Raw genomic sequence first — 9,452 nt, 5'->3', positions numbered from 1 at the left:
CAAAGACCCATGACTTAATCTTTGTTAATTTTTCTACAGAAACATTATTTTCTCTTAAGGGGTTTTAATTGGGGGCTTGATTTTCTTTTGTCAATTATCCATCCGGTGTGCTGCCCAAGCAAAATGTAAATCTTGTGGGTTTAAGTGGACAATCACAGAAGAAACTTGGACATATTTTAATTACAAAAAAATTCTGATTTTTTTGTAGTCTGAATATAATGAGGAACACACATACATACACAAGCTGAAGATGGGTGGTGGATAAAAGGTAGGTTGATGAATGGGTGAGAAGGAGAGAAGGAGGTTGTTGGAATTGCCAAGAGAAGGGATAAAGGTAAAGGTTCTCTTGCTCGAAAGCCAGTCGCATCCGAGAACATTTGACTTTGAAGATATGGAATAAAAATACTGTTCAGACGTTTCACAATATGTATATTTACTGTTATGATAGGGAAAGAGTGTGAAGGGTACATACTTTTCCCTATAAATATTTTATTTTAAATATAGAAGGAATGTTAGGTATACTTAGCTTAAGAAAAAAAGGCTTTTGCTCTTGCTGTGCTTTTATAAGAAAAAGTCTTGAACACACGATGAAACTTGCATGCCTATTACTACGCTCATTGTCATAAAGTAATGAATTGTGCCTGGACTTTCATCTCATTGAAATTAGTTGTGTGTGTGGTTTCCCCCCCCCCCCATTTCTTGGATTGCTTCCTACAATTGAAGTTAAGAACACCAGAGACCTGCCCTAAGGTGCAACATCTTGGAAGATGCAGCGTGTGGTATGAAAAGCACACATCACAACTGTCAACCGAAATTTCGACAATAGTGTTAAGAAGTCAACAGGGACAGTGTAAATTGACAGGAAGATGAAAAACAACCACCACCAAAGTGTCTTCAAACTAGATAAGAAAGATAGCCTGGAAGAGGCTGTGTTGCTAATGAGCAGAGTTGGGGTGAATCCTTGCTGACAGGATCCCGGCTTGTTGATAAAACCCCTCTGAAGACAGTTGTGGAAGGATTGGAGCCATCATGTCTAAAGAAGGACTTGGTGATGATCATTGTTATTTTAGTGAACTGTGAATAATATTGGCACTGACCTGGATTGCCCAAGTTAGCCTGATCTCGTCAGATCTCAGAACTGAACAGGGTCAGCCCTGGTTAGTATTTGGATGGAGACCAGCAAGGAATTCTAAGGTTGCTATGCAGAGGAAGGCAATGGCAAAACACATCTGTTAGTCTCTTGCCTTGAAATCCTTACGGGTCCCTATGAGTCGTCTGTGACTTGACGGCACTTTACATACAAACACACAAAGGATATTGGAAGAGTATCACTTGCCTTTTCCATCCTGTCCATTGTTTGTGTGCAGTCTGTTCTTCCATGTTCTACACAACATTGTGAACATTGCATGGAAATTTCAGTGGATTGCTCCCAGTACATCTTTGAGGACTGCATACGCAGGACAGGAGACCCTTCCATTGATGTTGCTTGCTGATTCACCCACCAAGGAAATTTCCTAATAAAGAATGATTGATGTAGACTGTCTCGATGCCCTGCAATGCAAATTTAGCAATCTTGTTCTTTCTTCCCTGGTTTATCAATGAAGTCATCCTGTTGCACAAGAGGAACATGGAGGCATGTTTTGCAATTTACCTTGAACTTTGCAGGGTAATTAAAAAGTCAGCAAGGGGTGCTATGACATTATTGGTCAGACCCTAAACAGTATAAATGAATCTACAGCAGGAGAAGCTTGCAGGAGTGGTTGTTTTGTCATGGTGTCATATACTTCTTCCAGTCCCTCTTGAAGTTTGGCCTATAAGCATGAGGTTAGTGGTCTTCTGACCGGATTCCCTTTGGAACTATTTAGTTATGGGAAATTATGAATCAACTGAATGAGGTTGGGAGAGTCTTTACTGCTGCTTTGGTTTGTGACTATGCAAGTTTCGTGGGCTGCTCTATTAGTCCATTTAATTGAAAAGAATCTTGGGTAAACCTCTGCCTGTGTTCTGTGGGGAACAGCATTTTTGAGCACTTTCACAATTCAAGCAGTTGTTGCTTTGGCCCTCCCCAAAGATCAGTTCAAGAAGGACATACCAAAGGGAGGAAAAAAACCCTCCCCTTAACCATAGGTAACATGAAATTCACTGGGTGACCTTGGGCCAGTGGCTGTATTTCAGCTCAACCTATCTCAGAGGGTTGTTGTGAGGATACATTGGAGGAGGGGAGAATAATGTACACCACATTGAGCTACTTGGAGGAAGGACATATTAAAATGTATTCATTTTTTTCCTTCAATAATCTATGGTTATATGAGTCTATGCCCTGGCCTAGATGGCACAGGCTAGCCCAATCTTGTCAGATCTCAGGAACTAAGCGGGGTTGGTCCTGGTAAGTACTAGTAGGGGATACCACCCAGGAAGTCCAGGGTTGCTCCACAGAGGCAGACAATAGCAAACCAGCTCTGAACATCTCTTGACTTGAGTCACCATAAGTCAGCTTCAACTTGAGGGTTCTTTCCACCACCACCAGGAGTCAAGGAAATAATTTCACAGGTAGCCATCTTTTGTGCTTCTACGTATGCCTAGAGAAAAAATCATTGGAAAGCCTTTCACCTTTCTAGTGTTGTGTTGTGGGCCACTGGAAAGAGTCCAGGGACTTCCCAAGCTCAGCTCCTGGATATTATTTCCTGTCAACCTGATTCCATGAAGCTGAGTGATATAACTTAGTGCAGGAATGTATTTTGTGGGAATGACTATATATGCTGCAATGCATGCCTTAGACAAAATATAAAATAAGAATGTGCCATAGATAGATGGATGGATGGACAGATAGACAGATATATAGACAGATCTACCAACTGTTTGCTCTGAGGACCATATCTCATATTACTTGAAGGTGCCAGTTTGGGAGTGGCAGTGAGGGAAAGTTCTTGGTAATGAATTACTGGTATGTTACACTAAAACAAGGTCTAACCTTGAGCTGAGCAGGAAGCAGTTAGAAGGAGGGAACTATACGGGAAAAAAAACTTGTGAGTAAGGGGTGGGTTACCTGTCTTTCTACCTCAGTGGCCCCACTGCTGGACCTCCTGATGGCACCTGGTATTTTTGCAAGACAAATGTGGACAAACACGACCTAATCAGAGAACAAGTATAAAGAAAACAGTTGTGAGAGTCTGACCCACAAATCAAGCAGTCAACAAGACTTGCAAAAAAATGCTTCCTGTGTATTACAGTCTAAATACCTAAAATCATAAGAAAATCCTAGAACAAACATGCATAATCAAAGATACATCATCAACGTCGTCTCTGGATTATATGACAACGTTTCAAAATTGGATCTTCCTCAGGAATATTAGAGTGGTACAACAGCTCTCTTGCTCTTAAAGTGCTTTACAACAAGTCATGAAAGATAATACAATTCATTCAAACAGGACGCTGATCTGAATATGTTCAGGCTCAGATATGCTGCTAAGCTTCTAATGGATCCCAGGCATCTGGGCCACTGGCCTGATCCAACATTGGCTTTTCTTATGTTCTTATGCTTTTCCACAGTCAGTCATGCTATTCAACTTAAGTATCAAAGAGGCCTTAAAGACTTAATGAACCACATAGTTTTAAATATAAAGTTCTAGATAAAGGTTGGTAACCAGTCTCTGTGGAAGAAGAAGAAGAGTCTCAGATTGGCTTACAATCTCCTTCCCTTCCTCTCCCCACAACAGACTAGGGTTCCCAAATCCCCCTGGGGGGCGGAATTCCCCCCGGTTTCGAGCCCCGATTCCCGCTCCCGCGGAATCCCCGCCATTTGAGGGGAAAACTGTTTGTTTTCCCCTCAGATGGCGTGGCCCCGCCCCCAGCGTGCGACGTCACTTCCGGGTGACGCGTGCATGCGCACAAGACGCCGGCCGGGAGCCCCCCGCTCCCAGCCAAAATTCATTTGGCAACCCTACAACAGACATTCTGTGAAGTAGTTGGGGCTGAGAGAACTCCGAGAGAATTGCTCTTGAAGGAGCCGCTCTGAGAGAGCTGTGACTGACCCAAGTTCACCCAGCTGGCTTCGTGTGGAGGAGTGGAGAATCAACCCTGCTTTTCCAGATTAGAGTCCTCCATTCTTTGCCCCCCTCATTAGGAATAAATATTTACAACCATCTTCAATCTTTCATTTCCCGCCTTAGAATGTCATAGAACATGGAAAGAAAATAGTAGGCTTCAGGCTACTGATCTCAAGATTGAAAGAAAAAGTGCTGCCACAGACTGGTCATAGTCACTTCTTAGACAAAGCTCTCTTTGAGAAGTGGGAGAAAGAAGGTCAACATGCCCCATCAGAACAGAACATTGATTACACAGCTGTGCCTTCCAAAAACAGAATGCTAATTATACGGCTGTGCCTTCTATCAGGCAACGTGAGAGTTAAACTGTTGGACTTTATTTTGGAATTTGTGTGCCTAGGCACAAGATATTGAACTGTATATATAGGTCCCTGCCACCGGGGGGGGGGGAATGTGCGGGCAAAGTGCGGCTTTTGAAAGCTGCACCAAAATAGGCATGTGGCGGCGGGATCACACAGATCCTGTGAGCCGCTGCACACTTCCTCCCCGGCACGATCAGATGTTGGGGAGACCGGGGAGAAAGCCACAAAACAGAGAGGGAGGCTTGCCGCGGCCTTTCTGCTAAGTCCACCTCTAGGGTGGTTCTTTTTTACAGCAGGTTTTCGGCCTGAAGGGCTGGAACGGGTGCGCGCCACTTCCCAGATGTTGCGGTGCGATCGTGCCCGTTTGCTGCATCCCCGATCCATACCTCTCCCAGCCCTAACCCTTATGTGTGACCGGGGCCATAGTGTCTTTACACCTACGTTGCCTTTGTGTTCCACCTTTTGAGGCTGTATCTACCTCTAATGTTTTTGTATGAAGAAAACTATGGAGAAAGATATATTTTGTGAATAAGAATTCATGTTTTTTACAGCACTTGGCAGTGATAAAATGTCAATGGGCAACTGAATAGCTTGACAGGTATTCCTTAAAAATACCTTTAAACAAAAGGAGTTTCTCACATTTTCCTGAGCATCTGTTCGTATCTTTAAGATTTACCAGAAAATGTCAGCGTTCACCACCTGTCCAAGTTTTGCTGTAACATTGGGAATGTTGGCATGTGTCATCTCATTTGTGTCTTGTCTTTTAAACAGGAAAAGCTGGTTTACCATCAAGAAATATATATTTTACTATTGAAGCTTGGATCTTATGAGTGAGTGCCATGTGCTGGGGCTTCATGTTGTGCTAACACTTCAGTTTGTGCAAGATCAGTGATTTTTAATGGACCCCTGCACAAGCAGAAGTTTTAACAGAAGACAAACTGTACTTTGTGGGAGAGACTATCTCACAGTCCTGGAACTTGTTCACAGAATCCAAGCCAGGATGGTTTAGGCAGCCTGTTATCAAATGTCTTCTTTCTTAATTTGGGGTTTTGTTCATTTTCTCCTATGGTACACAAGAGTTTTAAAACATTTTATTTATTTCTTTTTTCCAGCCCTGAGAACTACTTTTTTCACCTGTGATTTCTTGGGGCTTAAGGAAGAACAAAGAGTTCTGGTCTATAAATAAGCATCTGTTCAACATATTGTTTGTCTTATTTATCATAACGTGTGTTTTTAATAACAGACATAATAACACAGTGAATGCTGTACTCATTAAAAACATCACCACCACCACCACAACCCAAAACCCTGAACAGTTCCCTACCCACGGCTTACCCTCTGCCAGCATCTGTAGCATTTTCCCTAGCGCAAGCTGATTTTGTGTGTGGAATGGCAGGGGAAGATATAGGAACAATTCGCACAATCGTTATTAGGAAACGTAACAAAAGAAGCTTATAATGGGAGCAACATTAATATTTGTATGGCACTGGAAATATATTACGGTATTTTTATTGGTAGTTTACAGCCAAGAGAGTTCATTTAATTGCAAATTGAACTCTTTGTGCTCTCCTAACATTTATCATGCAAAGTGACTAAGTTCAATTATTGTCTTTGAAGTACAGGGTGGTTTTCTTTTTTAACATCCCGAGGAGTGTACGATAAGACAATCTTTGCACCTTGCAGCGATTGTTCCTGACAAGAGATGAGCACTTTGTGCTCGGACTCATCATTGTTCGCTTATTAATCACCCAAGGGCCTTGAGCACAGAGTGGATGTCTAGTTGTCTGTTTGCATTGTTCTGCCTCTTTGCATTCTTCAGTGTGTCTTTGAATTATGACAAAATGAAGTCTTTTGTTGTGGGTGCTTCATCTATCGCTACAGCTAATGAAATCTGGCTTTCCTTGGAAATATAAATTTTATAACCCAAACAATCTGATGGGCCCTGACCTGGATAGCCCAGGCTAGTCCAGTCTCATTAGATCTCAGAAGCTAAGCAGGGTCAGCCCTGGTTAGTATTTGGATGGGAGACGACCCAGGAAATTCAGAGTCATTAGGATGGGTATGAACTGAATTTTGCTTTGTTCATGGTTCACAAACTGAAGTTCATGATGGGTCTACTGTCAAGAACTTCCATGAGCTTTTAAAGCTGTTCGTGGCAGTTTGTGGATAGAGAAGAAAGCAGAGGTTTAAAGGGACTCCAAGTCCCTTTAAACGCCTGATTTCTGTTCCCCACAAAAGCCTCAAAAACAGCTCAAAGACAGACAGACAGACAGGCAGTCTAAAATTCCCCTGTATTCATAACTTAGGTAAACTAGCTCCATGCTGTTCTGCTAGTTCAGACTGTTGACTGCAGTCCCTTTAAACTTGAAAGGGATTGAAGAAGACAGCCCCAAAACAGCTGAGAATCAGGGAGGTGCTCCCAGCTGCTTAGCTGTTTTGGGCTATCTTCTGCCTGCACAGGGACTGCACAGGACAGCCTGAAACAGCTGAGTGGCAAAGAGCTCATCTTTTTTTGGGGGGGGTTATTTATTTTATTTATTTATTTGATTTATATCCTGCCCTCACCGCTGGAGCATGCTCAGGGCGGCTTACATAAAATGCTGTCCCTTTCAACGGGGTTCACAGGGCCATAAAAAAACAAACCAGTCAGGTTCATGAATGAACCTCCTGGTGTGGTTTGGTTTATGGTTCAGTTCATGGTTCAGCCACGAACCATGAACTGACATGAACTGCATTTTTTAAATTTAATGCCTATCCCTAGTCGCTGTGCAGAAACAGGCAATGGGAAACCACCTCTGAATGTCTCTGTCCTTGAAAACCCTATGGGGTCACCATAAATTGGCATTGACCTGACTGAAAAAAGAAAGAAAGAAAATCTGAGGGATCCATGTGATGGTTAGCAAGAAGCTATGTGATTGTGAGTTCCCCATCCCATGCACCTTTTTATTTATTTACTTCATATTTGCCCCAGCTTTCTCCCCAATGGGGACCCAACATTATTTTCCTGTCCTCCATTTTCTCCCCAGGAATAACCTGTGTGATTGGTTAGGCTGAGAGTGTGTGACCCCCAGGTCACCTAGCAAGTTTGGATGACTCCATCCTAGTCTGACATTGTAACCGTTACATCACACTGTCTTGATACTTGCTTTTAAAGACAGAGATAGTTTGGGCATGTATTTGTCTTTTGGCTGCAATGGCAAGTTGGCAACTGATCCCTAACTATGGGAAGCTATGTCATAACAGGCATCACCTGTCAGTACATGCCTGAATTGTTACGTCCCAATCTGTGAATTTTTCATGACTACTTCATTCAAAAATTCTGTACTTGGATATTCAGCTTTTTGCAATGACCAAGCTCAGTGCAATATGTGATAGGAGAGAATCTATTCTCCATTTATTTTCAGTACGTTTAAATACAGATCCAAAGTCTACTGCTTGCTCATAAAAGGCCTTTGCATAAATTACTTCTGGTTTTGTCTAGAAATGGAACAATTCAGGCCTCCTTATCTGAAGTCTCATCCATCAGCTGAATTATTAAGCTCTCAAGACTCACCAGGTAAAAGTAAAATAATTCTGAACATGGACAAATGAAAGTGTGCCTAGTTGTACATGGACAGTGCTTGTTTGAATTAGAAATAACTTGAAGATGGAGGTCCATAAAGAATTGTGGTAGAGGAGAAACCTGGGAGATCCACCATCCCTAAACTGACTCTCACCTGCTGTCCACATTCTGTCCGTTCAACTTACGTAGTCCTTATTAGGGCTAGGGTTTCCAGGTCCTTACCTTTATCCGGCGGGAGTGGGGGAAGCCTCTCTCCCAGGATGTTCTGGCATGGGCACATAGCTCGCACTGCGATAATGTCACCCGGAACTGACGTCATTACACTAGTCACATCGCCAGGGAGATGCTCTAGCATTCGGCTACAAACTCTATGATTCCATAGAGTTTTCGAGCTGAATACTAGAGCATTGTCCACCCCCCCACCCCCGGTGATGTGCCTGGTGCAATGACATCACCTCTAGGTGATGTCATCATGTCAGGTACTTTGGCCCAGTCCAGGTACTTTGGGGGTGGGGTTCCCCCCACTGGCCAGATCTGGGCCAGTGGATTGGGGGGCCCTGAAGCAGGTAGACCCCTTTCCCCCTGGGAGATCTGGCAAGCCTGATTAGGGCCACAGGGTGGTGCCCTAACAGTTGTACAGAAAGGTTTGGGGAAACCTTGCCTGTCTCTGAGCATCTGCAGAGTGAAATTCTGATATTCTGTAGAACCTCCCTTCCTGCCCTCCTCTTTTTGAATTCCTTCCTTCCTTCCTTCCTTCCTTCCTGCCTGCCTGCCTGCCTGCCTGCTTGTCCTTTGTCAAACCAGAATTGATTTGAAACAAACTCCTAAAAAAAGGGAAATAAATGGATTTAAGGGAGAAATTGCGTAAAATCACATTAAGAAATTTTTCTTAACAATGAAAGGATTTCTGATGTCATTTATATATTCATTGTAATTTATATATTCAAAATTAAAAATAAAAAGAGGGGGGAAACAATGAAAGGTACACAAATTCTGTAATCTGTGCAATATTTCTGTGATACAAAGAAATAATCTTGGGTCCTGAGGTGCTTGGGAGAATTTGTGGGGTGGGGGGGCAGACAGGAAGACAGACAGACAGGCAGTCTAAAATTGCCCTGTATTCATAACTTAGGTAAACTATCAGGAGGGAGTTGTGCAATGTATGCTTTTATGCAGTCAGTCTTCCTAAGTACAATCCTGTTGAGTTTGCAGTGCACTACACAGATGCAATTCATTACATGTCAGCCTTTAGTTTATATCACTGCTGCAATTCAGCAAATTGATCATTGGCCTGAATCCAGTACTAAAATAAACCCCCCAAAAAACAATTGAGTCAAGGTAAGAGCCAGTTTAAATATGGCCTATGGAAATAATTAAAATGTGCAGAATTATGGCCAAGAATACAGCATTTTGCTTTTCTCTGTCTCCAAGAGCCGGGCCATGTGATTCAATTGGCACATTGACAGTATGGCTTAATTCGAGAGT

Source organism: Gekko japonicus, unplaced genomic scaffold, assembly GCF_001447785.1.
Source record: "Gekko japonicus isolate JY-2015 unplaced genomic scaffold, Gekko_japonicus_V1.1 scaffold95, whole genome shotgun sequence".
In the NCBI taxonomy this organism is placed as follows: Eukaryota; Metazoa; Chordata; class Lepidosauria; order Squamata; family Gekkonidae; genus Gekko; species Gekko japonicus.
This window is presented reverse-complemented; position numbering follows the sequence as displayed.